Source organism: Panthera tigris, chromosome B3 (genome assembly GCF_018350195.1).
Source record: "Panthera tigris isolate Pti1 chromosome B3, P.tigris_Pti1_mat1.1, whole genome shotgun sequence".
Taxonomy (NCBI): domain Eukaryota; kingdom Metazoa; phylum Chordata; class Mammalia; order Carnivora; family Felidae; genus Panthera; species Panthera tigris.
Genome location: NC_056665.1, coordinates 133858738 through 133879120, shown reverse-complemented (window position 1 = coordinate 133879120; position 20383 = coordinate 133858738). Strand labels below are relative to the sequence as shown.

The window sequence follows — 20383 nt, the reverse complement described above, 5'->3', positions numbered from 1 at the left end:
GGCTCCCTCTCTGTCCTGTGTGGTGCAGTGGTTGCTGGCTCTGAGGTGAGCTGAGGCCTCATGCAGGGCCAGCTCCTGCTGAGGGCTGTGGTGGCTGCAGGGGCCCTTCTTCTGACTCAGTACAAATTTGGGATCTTCCATCCAAAGATGGGAGAGGGAGGGAGTGGACTGTGTCCGGGGTTTTCCGAGATGATTGTTTCCACCCTCTCATTGAGATCGGGGTGTGTGAGAGAAGGCTTCGGTGCTAGGACACTTTCCCTGAGCAGCCAATTCCACAAGCCACCTGAGCTCATTCCATGGACCAGCACCTTGGACTCTCTGAGCAGCTTCTGGGAGACTTAGGTCCAGCCCTGCCCTATTAGTCCCAGGTAGATGCCAGCTGTGCTGAGGAGAGGGCCTGAGCCAGCTGGATCTGTGGGGTGAAGTGGGTTTGTTTCCTCATCTGAGGGGTGCCACACTCGGGGCCAGGCATGCTGCAGGCAGGCAGGAAATACTCAGCGAGTGTTCCCCTGGAGACGGCCACAGGCAGGGGAAGTTGGGTAAAGGTGATTGGCCTGCCAGTGAACTTGAGTCTGGGCGTGGAAGGGGCTGTTCAGCATGTACTCAGGGCTTGATCCCTGTCTGCAGGTGCCTTCAATGGTGTGTGCTAAGTGCCAGAAGTGGATGGTGCAGATAGTTGGGAGAGACAAGATCTCTAACCCATGCTGCAGGGTTGGAGAGGGGGAAGGCTTCTTGGAGGAGGGGGCACCTGAGTGGAGTCTTGGTAGGTGATTGAGTTTCCAAGTTTGGAAAGTCATGGGAAAGAGAGAAAGGGGAGGGGTGTAGAGGTAGAGGAAGACATGGAGGCACGAGACAGGTCTGTCCTCAATCTGTCAGGGTCCACATTTTCTGCAGCTGCTCAAATGAAGGTTTGTTTCACTAAGGTTAGGTGAATCAGAACTGGAGAGGATATGAACATAAGAGATCCCGAAATTCAGAACCGGTGTGCAAGGCTGGCCAGGGCTAACAGTCCTGTCGATAAGTTGACAGGTGTGTCTCAGGCCCGAGGTATGGCAGGGAGGTGGTACCCTCTCCCTGGTTGGTGGCAGTGATGAAGCTCTCAAGTGGAGGTGATGGCCGTGCAGGGGCTGTCCTCTGCTCTTGCTGGTCCAGGAGGTCACATGCTGATGGTGAGCAGTGGCTCCTGACAGTCCAGCCGAAGGGAGTTTGATGCTTATTTGAGACAGTGTCCGTTTGGAGGCGGATTGCTGCTGTCAAGTTCCAGAAGGTGAGAAACTGGGAGGAAAAGATGTCTAGTCCGTGCTCAGGGCCCAGGAAGTCTCAGAGGTAGAAGGGAGGACCCTGCATCCTTGTTCTGCTTCTGCACTGTTAACCCTTCGAGGGCAATGCTGGTGTGCATTAGCAGCCCAGTCCAGAGTGAATATTTGCTGAAGGCACTTGCTCAAGGCCTCAGAGCCACAGTCCTGCTTACGTGGAGAAGACTAGCAGGCCATTTGCTCTCTGGGCTGGCACACGTTAGATGTGGGCAGTTGTGTATATTTTTTCCTTCCGACTTACTGTAAAATTAAGCTCTAGTTCTGTAAGTAATATGTGCTCTTTGTAAACAACTTGGAAAATAAGTAGCAAGAAGAAAAGAACACCCACAATCCCACCACCTAAAGACAATCCCTGTTAACGTTTTTACTGTTTCCTTCCAGTGTTTGCATGAATAGTTTTTGTTTTACATGGTTGTGGTCATGCCATATATACAATTGCATATCCTGCCTTTTTTCCTTCCACCTGACATTCAAGTGTAGACATAATTGGTTATTATTATAAAAGGTCACTCAAGAAAAGTTTCCAAGAGAAGTACTGCCCGAGTCCCTTTGTGAAAGTGGCCTGGCAGGTTGTGAGGGCTCAGGATAAAGCAAGACAAATGTCATTCCTTATTGTTACAAGGGTGGCCTAGAAGGGTGAGAGGCTGCCCCCAAGGGAGTGGGACTCCCACTTGGCTGTGGCTTTTCAGTAGACTTGAGACATTGAGTCTTGCCTGTGGCTTTTCTGAGACATTGAGGTCACAGAAGCCAGCCTTGAGTGTTGTTTGCCAAGCAGTGGTTCTGCCTTTGGCGGTCCCCTTCTTTTCAGAGGCACCATGGGACAGGGACAGTTAGAAGAGATGGGGACCTCTCTTGAATGGCGTGGGCTTCTGTCACAAGGAAACTCAAGTTTTGGCTCTGAAAACCTTCGGAGACAACGATCCTTGACCTTTTGCTGGGGCAGAACATAGACGGTGGGTAGAAATAAGCATGGCCAGTCTCAGTCTGACCATTGGTGTGTCAGCCAGATCTCAGGCTGCCTTCTGACCTGCCGCTTGTACTTCTCTGCTGTTGGGGCCTAGATTCTGCATTTTAGAAGTTCTCCAGCTGTTAGTCTTGCCATCCTTCCAGCAGAATTGGGAATCACTGGGCTTTCTCAAAGTGTGGTCCCCAGGCCAATGGCATTGACATGGCCTAGGAACTTAGTAGAAGTGGGGATCCTCAGGCCCTTCTGCAGACCTCCCCAGCCCCACAGTCTGTCTTAACAAGCCCTCCAGGTGATTCTGATGCACATTCTCGTGGGAACCAAGGGTTAGAGCGTTTCTAGTGATGTCCAGAAGAGGCATCTTCAGCCAGGTGTCCCCAGGTGACTCCTGTCCATCACGTACAGAGGCACATCTCATGTGTCCTGGGACAGTGAGGCAGAGAAGAGAGTGCCTGGTTCAGTCTCTGGCTTTTGCAGAAGAAAAGGCTAGCAGTCCAAGGTGGAGGTACCTGCTCCAGGATGAGTCTCCGCAGACAGGACATGTGCTGAGTCTTGGAGGAAAGGCAAGCTTAGACCCGAACTGCACGCTGCTTCCGGCCACCTGGCTGGCCAGCTTTGAGCCCGGCATCATGTGATGCTTGTTTCAATGCTCAACAACCAAGCCCTTCTTCATCTGAGTCTTTTTTAAGTTAAAGTTTGGATTTATAGAATGGTTCTTTTTTATATTCAGATTCTTGAGTGTTTATGTTAAATGCATGTTCATTTGATAGTGGAGCCAGTAGGAAAATATGGCTAGTATAAGCAGAAATCCCTGGTGCAGCAGTGGCTGTGTGTTTGTTCTTTGGGGTTTGTGCGTGAGTGTCCCATTGCCATTACCTGCCCTGGATACCTGCACCCTTGTTCTGCCTCTTGACAGTCAGGGCCTACTTGTCATGTGAAGTTTCTGAGGCTTTTTTTGGCTTTATGCTGCTGGGAAGCATTTCAAACAGAGGCTTGGATAAATTCACTGTGTGTTGATCTTTGTTGTCAGGTACACATACAGATCTCTGTCCTGAAATCGGGACCCTCAGGTGGATGTAGGGACCCACCTGCAGAACTTACCCTGAAATGAGAAATTTGCAGAGTTTCTTTGAGCTTCTCACCTTAACTGATCATGTGCCGGAATAGTCTGCGTTCCCTCTCTGGGCCGCCTGAGTTCTCATCTGTCAAGAAGTGGATGGGCCCTCATGGGCCTCAGATTCCACAGTCACGCAGTGGCCGGAGACATCTGACAGGTCACCTCAAGGAAGCTCTGTTTTAGGAGTTCCTTGAACTTGGCTCTTCTGAGCTCTCGTCTCTCGCCATGCTCAGAAGACCAGAACCAACCCAGAATATTGTTCTTTATCTCAGAAGAAAAGCAGAGTAAAGAATCTGGGGTTGCCTTTTATCTTTTGTAGTCTCTTTCCTTTATTGCCTTGAAAAACAAAAGTAGTACAGATGGTCATAATGCACCCTTGTGTCTCTGTTAAAAATAAATGTGAACGTGTGAGTATTGTTCATATCTGCTTTAGGTTCCCCGCCCCCCCCCTACATTTCTCTGATAGAAGTCCCTAGGATGCCTCTAGTGAGTCCAGTTCTCCTTCCCTCCCTCCCTGGAGACGACCCCATTGTTAATTTGGTGGGTGTCCAGTTCATGGCTTTACACTCTTGTGTGTATATATGTTTATGTGTATGTGTGCATATATGTTGTTTTTTGTGGTACCTTTAGATAAAACTTCATGTACCGTCTGTACCTTTTCCCCACTCAGCCAGTTTTTGCTATCTGTCTGTTTCCTGTAGTGGTTGTATTTGATAAGCATGGGCTGGCTAGTTAAAATTAGAAGTATCTCTAGAAGTGTGTTCCCTCAGTTGGAGAAAGGAAAGACTTTTATCAAAAGTAAGAATAGAAGGAAATGTACGTTTGATAATCATTGGTGGGAACATAGTAAACTTCATAGGTCCCTCTCGAGAATTCATGTGGTCTGTAGCGTTTAGTGTTTAGTTCAAGCAAAGCCTCCTTAGGTGGGTGTGACCTGCTTTGATGGCTAGGGACAGTGCTCAGGGGAGCTTATGGTCCACACAGGCCTTTTCTACAGTACCAGTACCGGCAGAATTTGCTTTGTGAAAAATACATTGTATCAGATTTGCGGGGGAGTACTTATCTTCTCCACTTTTGATTTTATAGAGGGGGGCTGTGAGGCTTCACAGGAGACGGAGGGGGGATATTCTTTTAAAAAAAATTTTTTTTTCATTTATTTATTTTTGAGAGACAGAGCACAAGTGGGGGAGGGGAAGAGAGCGAAGGAGACACAGAATCTCAAGCAGGCTCCAGGCTCTGAGCTGTCAGCATAGAGCCCCATGTGGGGCCTGAACTCATGAACCGTGAGATCATGACCCGAGCCGAAGTCGGGCGCTTAACTGACTGAGCCACCCAGGCGCTCTGGAGGGGGGGATGTTCTTGATTTCGTAGCTTATATTTACATTTTGAAGACGTTAAAAGTAACATTTTTTATTATAAAAATTTCTGATCGCAGATGGGGAGAAATCAGGAAAAGTAGGTTCACCCATGATCATGCCACTTAGAGCTGCTGTGGTTAACGTTTTGGTGTTTATGCCTTCCATCTCTGTGTCTGTGTGTACATGGGTTTCACAGTGTGGATTATATCCTCTATGCTATTTGTAACCTTTCTTTTCACTTACTGTGCAGTGAGCATTTTCCCACGTCACTAAATGTTCTTTCATTACATGAATTTTAATGTCTACATGGCACTTGATGGCTCCACCATTGTCGCTGGTACGGAGTTATTTCTGTCTCAGAATTATAAACAATACAACCATGAACATACTGGGTACTTGAGCCTTTCAACAAATGTTTTCATTTCCTTGGGATAAATTCGTGGTATGGAATTGCTGGGTCAGAGGGCATGAATACTTTGAGGACCCCGGTTGCTCACTGCCAGAATTGCCTTGTCTTTCTGGCCGGATTGCCCGTTGGCGCCCTTTGCGTATTAAGATGTGCAGTGTTTCATATCGCTGCTGAATGAATAATGAAGATTTCTGTGTCTCTGCCGTGTGGATGAAGGTCTGAGATTTTTACTGTATGCCTGGGCACGTTTCCTTGTGTTGGAGTATTACTGGATGCTGGTCTGGAATCTCCAGCAGGACAGCCTTCCGGCAATTGTGGTGTGGTGACCGAATGTGGTCGTGAGCTGTGCGGTGCAGCCCCAGGCCTGGGAGGCCTTCATTAGAGAGGCCCCTGTGTCCTGTCCCCAGTCAGGGGTAGGAGCTCTTTTTCTGTTAATGGGCTTGACCCGGGAGCTTGCCTACTTCCCTGTTACTATTCGCGGTCAGTTTAAAGTGCAAGAGGGAACCTTCCAGGCTGTGTTGGGAAGTGAGCCTGAGAGGGGCGGTGGTCTGCACGGACCCCTCCTTTCCTCTTTCCTTCATCTCACTTCCTGTCCCTCATTGTCTCTAGTGCAGTGATGAAATGTGGGCTGAGGAAGCCCTGGGGGCCCAGAGGGGAGGGTGTCACTCACCAGGGGTTGCCTGGTTCCTTTCTCTTTCTTGTTGTTAAAGCCTTTCTCCAGACCTGAGGTGCCCACCTCCAGTGGGCGGAAGAGAGGCCACAGGGCACAGGAGGGAGTTCCCCAGCCTGGGAAAGGGCAAAGCTCATGGGGGAGCTTTCTGTAGGGCGTGACACTTGTCCTGAGTCTTGGAGGATTGGCAGGGAGCTAGGCTGGCTGAAAATGGGGTGTGTGGAAGGGGGTGTCCTGGGAGAGGAAAAGCACCTGCAAAGCTGTGGAGACATAAGACAGTCTGAGGACTGATTGAATCACTTCAAGGTGGCTAGAGGTTGGGTGTCTTTGCGGGTGGTGATGGGGGGAGCCTGGAAAGATGAGGAGGTTTCAGGGAAGTGGATGCCATGCTAATGAATTTGAACTTCATCCTAAAGGACTTGGGAATCTTTGGAGAGTTTTTAAAAGGGAAAGTTTAAAAAAGGCAATGCTGGCACCAGCATGAAGAACAGATTGGTGTCAGAGGGAGTGGGGAGTCAGGGCAGATCATGGGGGTCTGGACCAAGGCAGGGGCGAGGGGACGAATTCTGAGAGACTCCGTGGGGTGTTGCCCATATGGGGCTATGGATAGCAGCGTGCTTGGTGCCCCACCTGGAGCGAGCTTCTGAGGGGAGGGCAAAATGCATTACCAGACCCAGGACCACTGAGAGCTGCAGCAGATCTGACCCTCACTCCCACCAGGGTCCTGGGGTTCAGGACCCGCCCGATGGGGTGGCCGTGACTCTGAGTAAGCTGGAGGGGGGCAGCTTTCAGGGCCACTAGAATTCTGTTTTTCTACACTAAACAGAAGGTATTTACTCCTGACCTGTGACCCTTCCTGTCCTGCTGACCAGGGTGGGGCAGATGGGGCTGAAGACCCAGGGTCATGTGCTTTGCAGTCCCAAATCTACCAAGAGGCAGGTTTTGTTTCCGCAAAATGGGAGACTAAGTGTCAGTTGAACTTGATTTATTTGTTTTTTTCTCCTTTTTTGTTTTAGAAGAAATGCTGTTGAGGCATATGAAATAGCAAGCAGGAACTTCGAGACTTAGTTTTTACCCCCGTCAGAAGGCTAGAAGAAGATAACCGTGCTTCCTATGAGCCAGGCCCTGGCATAGTGGGGAGGAAATTGCTGTCCCCATTTTACAGATTAGAGAAGGGAGGCTCAGCAAATAAGATATGGAAACAGCCCTGAAGAGCTGCAGGGTTTCTTGGTCGTTGGTTGCTTGGTGAAATGCCTTTTTTTTTTTTTTTTTAATTTTTTTTTTAACGTTTATTTATTTTTCAGACAGAGAGAGACACAGCATGAACGGGGGAGGGGCAGAGAGAGAGGGAAACACAGAATCTGAAGCAGGCTCCAGGCTCTGAGCCATCAGCCCAGAGCCCGACGCGGGGCTTGAACCCGCGGACCGCGAGATCGTGACCTGAGCCGAAGTCGGACGCTTAACCGACTGAGCCACCCAGGCGCCCCTGAAATGCCTTTCTAAGAAGCCTTCTGTAGTCCATTGTGTAGGGAGATAGCTTGCTGTAGGTAGAGAGTCTGTTTTATAAAGGTTGGCAGGGCCACCAGGATCTGCACTGACACCAGAGTGAGGTGGATCCTGAGCTCAGAAGCTTCGCGTGGTGGGCCAGGCTGGGAGCGCTGCTTCCTGAGGCTCTCCCGTGTTGAAAACTAGATTTCACACCAGCCTGGAGCCCCAGAGGAAGGGACTGGATTGCTTCAGGCACCTTGTGAGGCCAGCAGTTCCGGGGTTGGGCGGTGGGTGGGATGGAGGGAACAGCTGGCCTCAGACTTCATCCTGCAACCCCAGAGCAGCAGGAAGCAGAGAATCGGGGTTAATTGCAGAGGGTGGGGAGGGGTGAAAGGTGGGTCTGATGTAATTAGTGGAGCTGGAATTTGGCCAGGCCATGGAGGCTGAAGGCGAGGAGGGGAGAGAGAGAGACACATACACACAAAGACAGAGGAGGCGGGGGAGTATGTGTATAGACACCATCCTTTCTGGTCTGCATGGGCTCCCCCTCCTGGCCTTGAGTCCAGACCTTGAACTGTTGGGGCTTTGCCTCCTGTCCCTGAGCTGCCACACCTTCCCTCCCAGGTGCTGAGGGTGCCACCCAAGGCCCCTTGGGCTGCCAGCTGGCTTTGGGCTGTTCACAGCACGGAGCCCAAAAACCTGGTACAGCATTGGCCCAAGGGACCCACTCAAACCTCTGCTTCTGTGAATCCGAACTTTGTCCCGGGTCCTCTCCTTCTGAACGGCCCTTCTTTCCTGAATCCTGTTTCTGATACATGTTCTCTCACCATGAATTTCCTTCTCCACTTTTAGCTCAAGTTTTCTCATAGCCAGTGGCCGTTCGTTTAAGAAGGGTCTTTTTGTGAGCCCTTCTCCGAAGGTCTGGGCACAGAATGGAGCAGGGGGTGGAAGCTTGGCTGGGGGCGGGGGGGTGGGGGTCACCCCACCACTGGGCAGGTGGTCTGAATTTGTGCTTCCAGCAGAATGTTGGCTAAGCCAGGCCGCGAAGCTCTCCGATGCCGAGGATGGGCCATGCTGCTTGTAGGTGGAGCGAGTTGGCGTCCTTTTCAGTTAGCTCTTGTTGCTCACACGTTCAGAGCGGAGCCGGGAGTGTTGAGGATCCAGCACTGCTGGGTGAATGAAGGTGGTAGAAACAACTTTCGTAGTGCACTAGGCACCAGAGATGTAGGAAGCGGTTAGAGGCACCGATGCCCTTTGTGACGAAAAGGAGGGAAGTGGATTTCTCAAGGTTTGAGAAAAAAAGAAGGGTCTCTCCCTTGCCTTGGGTTTTGGTGTTTGGTGCCGAGATCAGCATGTGGGACGTTACAACTCCTTTGTCAGGAGGAGTCCCTGAAGAACTTGCCCGGGCAGGCTTCGCCCCTCCGTAAAGCCGCCCGCGTGGCTCACGTCCAGGGCTAATAGCAGTTTTCCTTATTCAGCCTTTCTTTCTGGAAAGGCAGAGTTTTTCTCCTACTTGGCCACAGATTCAGGGCCTTGGTCCTTAATCTTAAGATAGAATTGCAGTCGTTTTTCTGGTATTGAGGAGGAAGATCAAGGAGGATGAGGAAGTGCTCTTAAATCAGTGGGTTCAGCAAGGTTGATGGAGGTGTTGAAGAGGCCCCCAGTTCTGAGTTTGTTGGTGGTATGTTGACGGAAGGTGGAGGTTTTGGAAGGGCTGTGCCAGCTACACCCTGCAAGGTTTCCACTGGCTTGGGATTTAGGTTTCTCAAGAGGTTAAAGGGGGGAGGGAGGTGTTCGAAGTATAGGGCCATGCTCTGACCCTATACTGACCCTATACCCTATACTGATGGGGCAAACGCAGCTTCGGGGGGATCGGGGGAGCCTCCCATTGCTTCTGTCCACCTAGAAAAGGAGGCAAAACTGAAAAGAACAAGCCCTTCACTCAGGGTCTCAGAATCGCAATTCAGGGAGCACCAAACATGACCGAGTAACCAGAGAGTGGGGTTACTGTGCGGGGAAAGTAAGGGGTTTTTATGAGAAAGAAGAAAAGGGGGTGATTACATGATGCCGATAGGGAAAAGGAGAGAAAAAGCCTGCTAACATAGGCCTGACAGGTTGAGCTGCTTCTGATGACTTATCTTATTGATTATTTTATTGAAGCTACCAAACACAACCATCCCTGATGTGTATTAATTAATTTTACTGTCCTCATATGATACAACTGCAGGTTGCTCTGTTGAAAGTTTACGAGCAACTGCTAGTAAAACTGTTGCCACTTCTGGCCCAGTTCAAGAGTTTGTATCAGTTGGAAAGGAAAATGGAGCTTGAAAGCAGGGTGTCCAGAAACGTCGTATGGTGGCACACTTCCGTTGGCTGGGAGGGGGTAGTCGGGTTTGCTTTCTCAGCTGGGGGCAGGATGTTAGCCACTGGCCCCGTGGAATGGATGAGCGAGCTCTGTGGGGCGAAGGCCAGGAAGGTGAAGCCAGAGGGGGAAGAACCAGATGGAAGCTGGGGGGCCGGGGGCAGAAATAAGGGCAAACTCCACTGCTTTGTCAGGTTGGGTCATGTTATTCTTTCAAGGGTCTAGAAACTTGTGTGTCCCTGTTCCTACCGATGTGACTTAGGCTGGATCATTGAACCTCCCCTGTAAAGTGTGGGTAATACCATATTGCAGGTTGTCATGAGGCTCAGGTGAAATAGTGCCAAGTTTCTTGAGTCTGTGAATGCTCATGGCAGTGGCTCCTCTCCCAGGCTGACCTGGCATTTGGTCAGTATGAAGGGGCCAAACACAGCACAAAAAGGAACTGTAAGCCTTTGTCTGCAGAGGCGCGGGATCCTGCAAGCTCACCGCTCAGATTGGTGACCTCGGGCAGCTTCATCTCTGAGAGTGTTTATCTGAAAACGAGGATATGAATAGCGCCTGCCTCAGAGACTATGAGGAGGGTTGAATGAGGGCCTTGTGCAGGTTCCCTGCCAGCCGTGAGGATAAGATGCGCACTGGTGGAGCAGAGGGTATCGTGGGCAGGTCTGCCCCTCTGGGCGTGCTTCGTTGATTTCTTAGTGGGTGGCTTATGGACGGGCCCTTCCAAGAGGTTCACTGTGATTGGTTTGGGCTAGTCCAATGAGCATGCACGTATGTGCTTGATTTGCCGTACATATTTTTCTCCTATATGAGCTTTTTAAAAAGTTTACTGTGTGCTCATGGTGTGGAGTGTCTTAGGCCTATTACACATCTTATCTCATGATTTTATCTGCCACCAGCAGTGAAACACCTTAAAAGTAGGCACTACATCTTTGTGTCTCACCCCATCAGCATGGAAACATTTCAGCGTGTGTTAGAGACAAGATACGAAACAACAGAACAGACAACGACTCACTCTGGAGTGAGTCTGGAGTAAGTAAATTCAGAAAGTAAGTCCTGGCATTCAGGGAGTTCATTACTGTGCTGGGCTTGGACCCAGGATCCTATCTCTAGGCGAAAATAGTCCTACAGAGTTCCCTGACCTGTTGCTTCTTTCTAGACTAATTGGAAGACAGGTCCGTGTGTGTGTACATATATGTGCATATATGTACATTTAATGTTAATTTTTGAGAGAGAGCAAGGGAGCACAAGCAGGGGAGGGGCAGAGGGAGAGAGAGACACAGAATCCGAGGGAGAGGCTCGAGGGGCTCAAACTCACGAACTGAACCATGAGATCATGACCTGAGCCAAAGTCAGAGGAGCTTAACCACTTAACGACTGAGTCACCCAGATGCCCCAGGGCCTTGCTTTTTTCATTCTGTGTGTCCCTTGAGTGCCTGACACACATCAGGGACTGGGGACCTGACTGTTGAGGAGGTCACTGGGGGCAAATGAGATCGAAATGGGGTGGGGTGGCTGGAGCCTTTGAATCCCACTCTTAGAGGGGACCCCCGCTGCTTTCACACCAACCTGCAAGCTTTCATGTGGTGTTTGCTTTGTTGATGGAGATGCCATCTGTCAGGTACTAGGGAGGCCCAGTCCCTGGGGGGTGGAAATTACATTGATTGTTTTCAACTTTGTCTAGCCAGCTTGGCTCCCCTGAGGTTAGTAATGTTTAGGCTTAATGGCTTTAAAACTTTAAAAATGAATGCCTTCTTTCCAAACCACAGCAACCAAACAGGCTTTTCCTCCTGCTCTTGTAACCAGTCAGAACAGTTTACTTTCCTTTAAAATGTGGAATTGTGGCTGCTTAAAGTATCAAACTCTGGGGGTGCCTGGGTGGCTCAGTTAGGCATCTGACTTCAGCTCAGGTCGTGATCTCACAGCTCTTAAGTTCAAGTCCTGCCTTGAGCTCTGTGCTGACAGCTCAGAGCCTGAAGCCTGTTTCAGATTCTGTGTCTCCCTCTCTCTCTGCCCCTCCCCTGCTCCTGCTTTGTCTTTGTCTCTCTGTCAAGAATAAACAGTAAAAAAAAAAATTTACAAAAAGTATCAGAAACTTTGAAGCAGGTTGTCACTTCTTGTGCCAAGTTGGTCTTCTAGCCACTCTCTCCTTTTTACGGTGAGAATTCTGAATGTTGGAATTTTATAGCATAGAGCTTACAAAATTGGACTTTTCAGATGGAAAGGGACTAAGTCACAGCTGTACATGTCCCAAGGTTGAGATGCCAGAAAAATGAAGAGTGGGTGGTTTCTTTAGCTGCCTAGGGCAGTTAATCCAAAATGGTTTGCCCCCACTTTCCGAGGAAGGCAGATGGGGACTGAAGTATAGGTCGCCTGGGAGGAAGAAGTGCTTAGATCTGACCTGCTTCTCTTTCCATCATCTGTCATCATCCTGGTTTCTTCCTTTGGGAGGTAAACTCTCAGGCTGCCTTCACCTCGTTTGCCCCCAGCCCATGTGCTGGGGCCTGGGGGGGGGGTGGTGCTCTGGACAGTGTCCTTCCTGGACCCCAATGTTCTGTAGACAGTAGACAGCAGGGTCTTTCCTCCCTTGGCGCAAGCGACCTGACCCCTCTAAACCATTTCCTCCTTTGTCTAAGGGGAATAATTGAACTTGACTCCCTGGGTCAGAGTGCTTGCACTCCCGCGTGGCACCTGCTGCAGAGCTGGAGGCTGGTGCCGGCAGACTGTGCCTGTTACCAGGCTGTAGTACTTACGTCTTTGCCCCACTCTGTGCCCGCCTGCCTCCCCCTCCACTCCTGTGTCTTGTCTTGGTACTTTCTCCTGTCAGAGCACCTTACCTTGGTCTTCCTCTGTGAACGTAGGTTTATTTATCTTCCTGAGCCCTGCCATTTCAGCTCCTACCTGCTTTTCTGGGTCCTGCACCCGTATCCAGCTTTTTTCTCAGGGCAGGAACTGGCAGCCTTGGACTTACCAGGGACTGGGGGCAGTAAATGCCGACTGATGGGCCGCCTGGCCACTTGGTGTCTGAAAGAAGCAGTGCGCCTGCCCCACCGGTGCCTCCCTGGCCTGAGGGTCCAGGGCCAGTCTGAGTACTGCTGCAGGCAGGTTTAGGTGACAAACTAGACTCCACTGTCCCTGCTGTGGTGCATCGCCTGCATTGAAACTGGGTCTTTATCCATCTGGCGTTCAAAAACTGGGAGAAATTGATTTCTTAAAAAAAAAACAAACAAAAAAAGAGGTCAGAGTGGGAGAGAGCCAAAGCATAAGAGACTCTTAAAAACTGAGAACAAACTGACGGTTGATGTGGGGTGGGAGGGAGGGGAAGGTGGGTGATGGGTATTGAAGAGGGCATCTTTTGGGATGAGCACTGGGTGTTGTATGGAAGCCAATTTGACGATAAATTTCATATATTAAAAATGAATAAATAAATAAAGGCAAAGCCTCTTTGATGAACCCTTTCACAGCCTTTTTAAACAGAGAGTAGTTGGAATCGTCACCAGTGAAGGTTTCCTCTTTTCTTTTTTCCTTTCGAAAGTGTCTTCCTCTAGTTCTGAATGACTGAGGTTCCTTCCTTGCTCTGGGAGTTCAAGGTCAGGACATGGGACTTCCATTTCCATAACCATCCTCCTCCTCCAAAGGGTCTAGTTGGGTTGGGTTCTTTTGGGAGGGGGGCACGTGGTGAGAAGGGATGGTCGTGCCAAAGTCCATAGGTCATTTAAATTCCCAGGTGTGTGTGAGCTCCCAGGTATAGTCTCTGGAAAGGAGAACTTGAACCACTGGGGAAGATCAGGTTGGCAGGAACAGGGTCAACTGGGAGCAGCTATTATGGTGGTCCTGATGATAGCTGCCACCCTGAGAGTCCCCAGAAGGCCTGGAGCAGCCAGATGGAGCTGGGAGGTGAATTCATGATGTGACTCTGAAATGCGAGTGTATGTTCACATTTGGATGGGAAGAGCTTAGAAAGTATGAGGTAATTACCAAAAAAAACCAAAACAAAACAAAAAAACATGGTATGCTCAGGAAAATTGAACTTTTAGGGGTGCCTGGGTGGCTCAGTCGGTTGAGTGTCCGACTTTGGCTTAGGTTGTGATCTCAAGGCTTGTGAATTCGAGTCCCACCTCAGGCTCTGTGCTGACAGCTCAGAGCCTGGAGCCTGATTCCGATTCTGTGTCTCCCTCTCTCTCTCCCTCTAACCCACTCGCATTCTGTCTCTGTCTCTCTCAAAAATAAATAAACATTTAAAAAAAAATTAAAGAAAAAAAAGAAAATTGAACTTTTAGTCTTTAAGGAGGCTGCCTGGTTTTCGAAATCCTCTTTGACTTAAAAGGCAAGGAACACCACCCACGTTCACAGCAGCATTATTCATAATAGCCAAGGTGTAGAAGTAATAACCCAAGTGGGTGGATGGGTAACAAAATGTGGTGTGCGTACACGCAATGGAATATTAGCCTTAAAAAGGAAGGAAATTCTGACACCTTCTACAACATGGATGAACCTGGAGGACATTAGGCTAAGTGAAATAAGCCAGTCACAAAAAGACGAGTACTGCATGATTCCACTTACAATCAGGGACCTGGAACAGTCAGATTCATAGACCTAGAAACCGTTAGGATGGTGGTAGGTGCAACGGTGTGAATGCAGTAACGGTACTGACCCGTACGCTTAAAATTGGTTAAGATGGTAAATGTTAATGTGTATTTTACTTGGTTTTAGGTTGTGTGTTCTACCATAGTCTTACCCCAAAAAAGGACTGAACCCATTACCCTTTCCTGCTGGAGGCTCCTGTTCTCTCCTCTCTCTGGTCCTTGGGAGAATCATTGTTTCGATTTTTTGTTTTGTTTTCGGCTCTGGGAATCCCCACAGTAAAGTGAGACCAGCTGTTGGCTTTTTGCATCTGGTTCCTGGAAGGTGGCTTCAGTGACACTTTTCAAAGGGTGCTGCGAGGGTAGCTGTGGGCTTTACCTCTTAGGGTCTGGCAGTGTGGATTTGAAACAGCCAGTTAGCAAACAAAGAGATTGAACTGGTGTGTGCCCCACGAAACCTCACAGCCCCACAGGTTTCTGCGGTTGAGGGGCTTTATTTGGTGTTGATACCTGTGAGATAGCCAGCTTGCATGATTTCTGCATTTAACACACAGCTCATGGCATGCTTTGGGTGTTGCACTGAGTTAGATGGGTCCCCACCCTCTATGGTATGGTAATGAGTATGGTAATGAGGTAGAGATGCTAAAAGCATAAATGGAGAGGATGATAGGAGGTTTTTGTGGAACATATGGCTCTGTGCCAGATGCTGGTCTCATATTTTCTGGAGGAATGAGAAGAGTGTCTAATAAGAACATACGTGATGTTAATCATAAAGGGCTTGAGACCCCAGCCCCAGCTTAAAAGTGCCGTGTCTCTGCCCCGTTTCGATGGCTTAATGACAGTGGGGGGCTACTTGAACAGGGTCAGTCAGCATTTCTTTTATTTTCCTTTCCTTCCCCGCACCGCCCCCCCCCCCGCCATCTTTTTTTTCTTTTTGTTTATTGTAAAGGAATAACCTTTTCACCTGGAGTCAGTGTAGGGATTTTTCCACATCAAAGCAATTAATCTTGAGTCCTGGCAGCCAGGATACTCCTGCTGATGATGGATAGTCCTAAGATATGAGGACTTTTTAGAAGTTCCTGCTTAAATCAAGCCAGGATTAAATTGTCAGACACAGAAGCATCCCTTTCCCCTTGAGGTCTTCTGGGTCTAGGTCAGTGACTTCATTTTTGAATTGGAACCACATCTGTCCAGAAGAGAAGTTGGGAGGCAGTGAGGGGGATGGTGGTAGCAGAGGTGAGAACACACAACCCCTCCAATTCCCATTTTAGTGTCTGGACTTGGAGGGAGAGTGGATGGAGCCATTTTTCTTCTCCCCTTACCTACCCCTACATGACCTATAAAGGCCCCGCTCGGCTCTTAGCTGCTGAGGCCTTAGTATGAACTAATCTGACCCTCTTCCCGGTGGAGGACAGGAATGCTCCCTGTGCACCTCGGTTTTTCTTGGATCTGCTGCTGGTCTGGCATCCAGACTAATGTCCTGCCTTGGGCTGGTGGGCACATGCTGGAGGGAGGGGTCCTTTTCCATCTGGAAGTGAGCCTTCTCCGCACCCCCATGAAGGAGACCTTGGCCTGCTCTGCAGAGCGAGGTACCTGGATGCTTGCTTTTCTGTCTTCTGTTGTTACCACGTAAACGATGGTCATCTGAGTAAAACTTCACATTAAAGGACAGAAGGCAGATGTCTCCCTGCCTTCCTGCCATCTCAGCACATCAGAGGGGCTCATAGTTCACCATCCTTCCCAGCCAAAATCTCTTTGCTAAGAAGGGAGTCTCTGGCTTTTGTGGGGACAGCTGGTGGTTATTAATACCCGAGGAAGTCCGTCACACAGGCCCCAAAGGGGAGGAGTTAGCATCTCTCTCCCCAAGCATGCTTCTGAGGCACAGCCTGCTGTGAGAACAGACCTCGGTCTTTATTTGGTTGCAACGTCATGTGTTAGAGTGTTCCAATCCTTTTTTAGTCATTTTCTGTGCTTCCCAAGTGGCTGACAGCTTGCCATGTGTATTTCTTGTTTACAGATCCGTTTGAGAGCTTATTGTGAGCATCTGAGTGCTGTCCTGAGCAGCAGACACACTCATAGTGTGCTCTTGCCATAGCTTGTGTCACCCAGGAATGGCTCAAGTCCTCGGCTGGGATCTCGAGTCCCCATGGTGGACTGGGACAGATGCCTTAGCCTGGGGTGTTGCTGGGGCAAGTGCCACCTGGTTCCTGCCTGGACCTCCGAGTGTAGGAAGCCCAAGGTTTAGAGGAAGCATCAGTGCTCTGGAAAGCTGGGCTGAAGCCCAGAGCTACCCTCATTCTACACAAGCAAGGGGGTCAGGGTGGGGGAACGGGGGGTGGTGGGAGACGGGCTCGGCTGGGGCTATGCAGCGAGTTAACAGCAGAGCTGGAACCCAGCTCTCATGTGACGTTACAGAAATCTGGTCATACGGTGACTGGGGCTCATTTACCACCCCGATCCTCTCTCATGCTAGCCAGAGGCACGGCTGGGACATGCCTGGGGCCTGATAAATGTTCCTCTGTGGTGTTAAGGCTCAGGAGACTGTGACAGAGGGGTGTTTCAGAACAAGCCCTGCTGGGGTGTGGCTGGTAGAGGGTTAAAGCCAGGAGGGAAATGAGAGACCCAGTTTGGTGGTGGTGGTCTCACCCCAGAATACCTAACATGCTGCACGTGTTCCCCGCCCCCACAAAGTGACATATTTGGCTTTTTTTTTTTTTAATTATTTATTTTTGAGACTGAGACAGATGATGAGCAGAGAGAGGGAGACACAGAATCTGAAGCAGGCTCCAGGCTCTGAGCTGTCAGCACGGAGCCCGACGCGGGGCTCGAACTCACAGACTGTGAGTTCATGACCTGAGCTGAAGTCGGACGCCTAACCTAACCAACTGAGCCACCCAGGCGCCCCCGGGAGATTTGGCTTTTAACTGGCCTGGGTGGGCTTGGGTGTCAGTGTTGTTTAAAAGCTCTCCTGGATGCTTGTAATCAGATGATTGTGATGCGCAGCCAGGCTGAGAACCACTAATCCTGTTCCGCCTGCTCCTCGTTTAGCAAATGGGAAACAAACACAGGGCCTTTGAGTGGTTTCCTTTTGTCCCTTCTGTGATTCGGAGGCAGCGGGCAGCTGAGTCCCTCTTGGCTCCCTTCTCCCAAGATTGCTGTCTCACCTCCTATCCCTGTTTCCCCATCAGGCATCAGCCCGGGATCTTGGTGAGGCTGTGGAAAGTTGCTGAAGCAGCACTGGGGAGCCTGTGTACTTGATGTAGACAGATCGACCTGAGAAGGCTTCCCGGTGCCTTTCTCCAGCCTAACAAGACAGGGCAGGATGGCTTGGGTGTTTCAGTTAGCACCTGGCTTTGGAACTTTGGGGGAGCCAGAAAGTGAGCTCTCTCCCATGCGTGCGGCAGCCGTCAGCCCTGTGCCAGGGTGGTTTTGTCTAGAGAGTGATTCCTACAGTGTGTGCTGCTCAGGAGGCTTGGCCTGGGCGGGTTTCTGGGAGAGGACACAGTGGAGCTGGAAACATGGCCTGGGCCACTTGGCCAGGCCTCCCGGGCTGGCGACTGCCTCCTCTGTCTCCTCCCCATTCTCCCCAGCGAGGCTCTCAGGAAAGCACTGAGCTCTTAAAGCAGGAGACTGTGCATAGCCTCCAGGGGCTTACCTTCTCAACACAGGGCCCTTTGAACCAGAACTGGCTTGTCTTAGAGCCCTGACCTGCTGTTGCTAGAGACCTTGGAGGTTGTTCTTAGGCAAGCGTATTGTTTCTGTTTTGGTGGCCACGTGGTGTGATTATCCCTCTTTGAGTTTTAACCATCTAAAGGGGTTATTCCGTCCAAAGGGTGGCGGATGCTTTACTCCCATCTAGCTCCTTCTCCTCTAAAGAGGCTTTTGCAGAAAATCCTGGGTGCTCACTGCCCCCCAGTCACTACTACTCAGCTCCAGCTGGCTTCCTCTCAGAAGACCCTCCCTCTGCTGAGTGCCTACTGTGTGCCCACTGCTCTCACGGTACCCCTGGTTCTGCAGATGCAGGACCTGAGGGGCTGAGAGGTTCAGTAATGTAACCAGGCCAAGGCAGCACCTTCACCAGCTTCGGAGCCGAAACTCTCTGATGGCAGACTTCACAAGCAAGTTAAATGATCTTTGTGTAAACCTTTTCTGTTTCCAACCATGTAGTTTATTTTCTTTTCCAGCACAGGCCCTTGTGTTCGAGGCCAGACATTTTGATTTGATGTGAATGGTTGCACCAAAAGCTGATATCACCTTGGGCTTGTTGCTCTGCGTGTTCATGCCTCAGTTTCCTCATTTGTTAACTGAGAATCCTAACAAGATTGGACTGAGGATAAATAAGTCAGTATATTTAAAACACTCAGGGGGCGCTCACTCAGTTATGACCTGAGCTTGATTTCGGCTCAGGTCATGATCTCAACGTGGTGAGATTGAGCTCCATGTCAGGCTCTGTACTGGGCGTGGAGCCTGCTTGAGATTCTGTCCCTCCCAGGGCGCCTGGGTGGCTCTGTCAGTTAAGCGTCCGACTTCAGCTCAGGTCGTGATCTCGTTGTTGGTTAGTTCAAGCCCCGCACTGGGCTTCATGCTGACAGCATGGAGCCTGTTTGGAATTATCTCTCTGCCCCTCCCCTACTCTCTCAAGATATGAAACTAAAAAAAAGAAAAAAAAATTATGTCTCCCTTTCCCGCTGCCCCTCTCCTGCTTGTGCTCACATTGTCTTTCTCTCTCTCCAAAAAAGAATATAAATAATAAATACTCAGAAGAGTGCCTGGCACTCAGTATAGAAGTGGCAATCACCGTCCTTGCATCTGATGGTAGAGGGTGCCCAGCCCAGTCTATTGCATTGGGGTCTGGCTCCCTTCTCTGGCAGAGGTGCTGTAGGTAGAGATCTAAGGCCCCTGAGGTGGTCTGAGGGGCTAGACTGGCCCTCTGGATCCCTCAGGTCATTCCAGTGCTGGGTGTGAGGAGAAAGGGTGCCAGCCTACTGGGGAATTGGTGAGGGTTCCCTTTGGTCTGAACAGTCACGCCCCACACCATGATGTGCCACGCAGGCTGCATGGGCAGAAAACAGATTGGCCTCTAGGACAGACTGTCAGCCACCAGGGCAATGAGCAATCAAGATGTGATCATGATGAGGATGTGTGTGTGCGTGCATGTGCAAATATACACAAATCCTGTTGGTTCTGGCAGGAGTGTGCTGGCTGCATTCACTTTAATTGTAGGTTCATCGTAGGATAGAGAGAGAACAGTCATCAGAAGATCTATAAAAAGTATGAGGTGGGTGGTTCAGGTATTATGACCCCCATTTTACAGATGAGGAGATGAGGCCTTGGCTTCGTTTCTGTTCCTAAGTGGCTTACTCAGGGTCACAGACAGCTCGTGGGTGTCAGACCTGACATCGGAAACCTGATCTTTCTGCTCCTGGTACGGTGTTGTCTTCTGTGCTTCATGGCCTCTGAAATAAAAATGCACGTGGATCAGTTTTCTAGGCGATGGGGAAGGTGGGTAGAGTTGTGTCATAAGCAGCAAGCCCTGTGCCCTATGACAAAAATGGGCTTTTAATACTCCAGAATATCCAGACCCCCTTGGGCACACCCTGAACTTCCCAGGAATGGTACCACCTTCTGGCTTCAAAGCCATCCACCACCTGGTGACCTGAAGCCCATCTCCTAGCACAGGTTTCCTAGGGGGCCATGTAGGGATGGAAGCCCCCCACCTTGGAGGGCTGGGCAAGTTGAAAGATGCCTGACACCTTGCTGGTCCCCATGCACTGGCTCCCTTTCTTATTGAGGCTGCGGGAGGCTCCCAACTTCATAACGCTGCCAGGAGACTGCTGGCTTTCAGAGCTGGTGGTGGTCTGGGCCACAGGCCTGATGGGGAGGGCGTGGTGGTGAGTGCAGCCACGGGGGCATTTCTTGTGTTAAGGTTCCTTGTTTGGGCAGGAGAATGCCGCATATGGGAGAGATGGGGGAAGGCATGTTGGGCCTCTGGTTGGGTGACATTCGTTGGTAGGCTTCTTGTTATCTTAGATTGTTAGAAGTATCCAGAATCCTATAGATAAACCCTGGCCGACAAACCACTTTTCACCTGGAGTTCTGATGCTTTGGCATCTTGC

The 20383-nt window shown here is 50.1% G+C and overlaps 1 protein-coding gene across 1 annotated transcript in view; it reads left to right on the top strand.

Annotated features, from left to right (window-relative positions):
- CCDC88C (coiled-coil domain containing 88C) overlaps positions 1-20383 on the top strand; it is a 133191-nt gene that overhangs the window by 9150 nt on the left and 103658 nt on the right. The gene's annotated exons all lie outside the window — the stretch shown is intronic.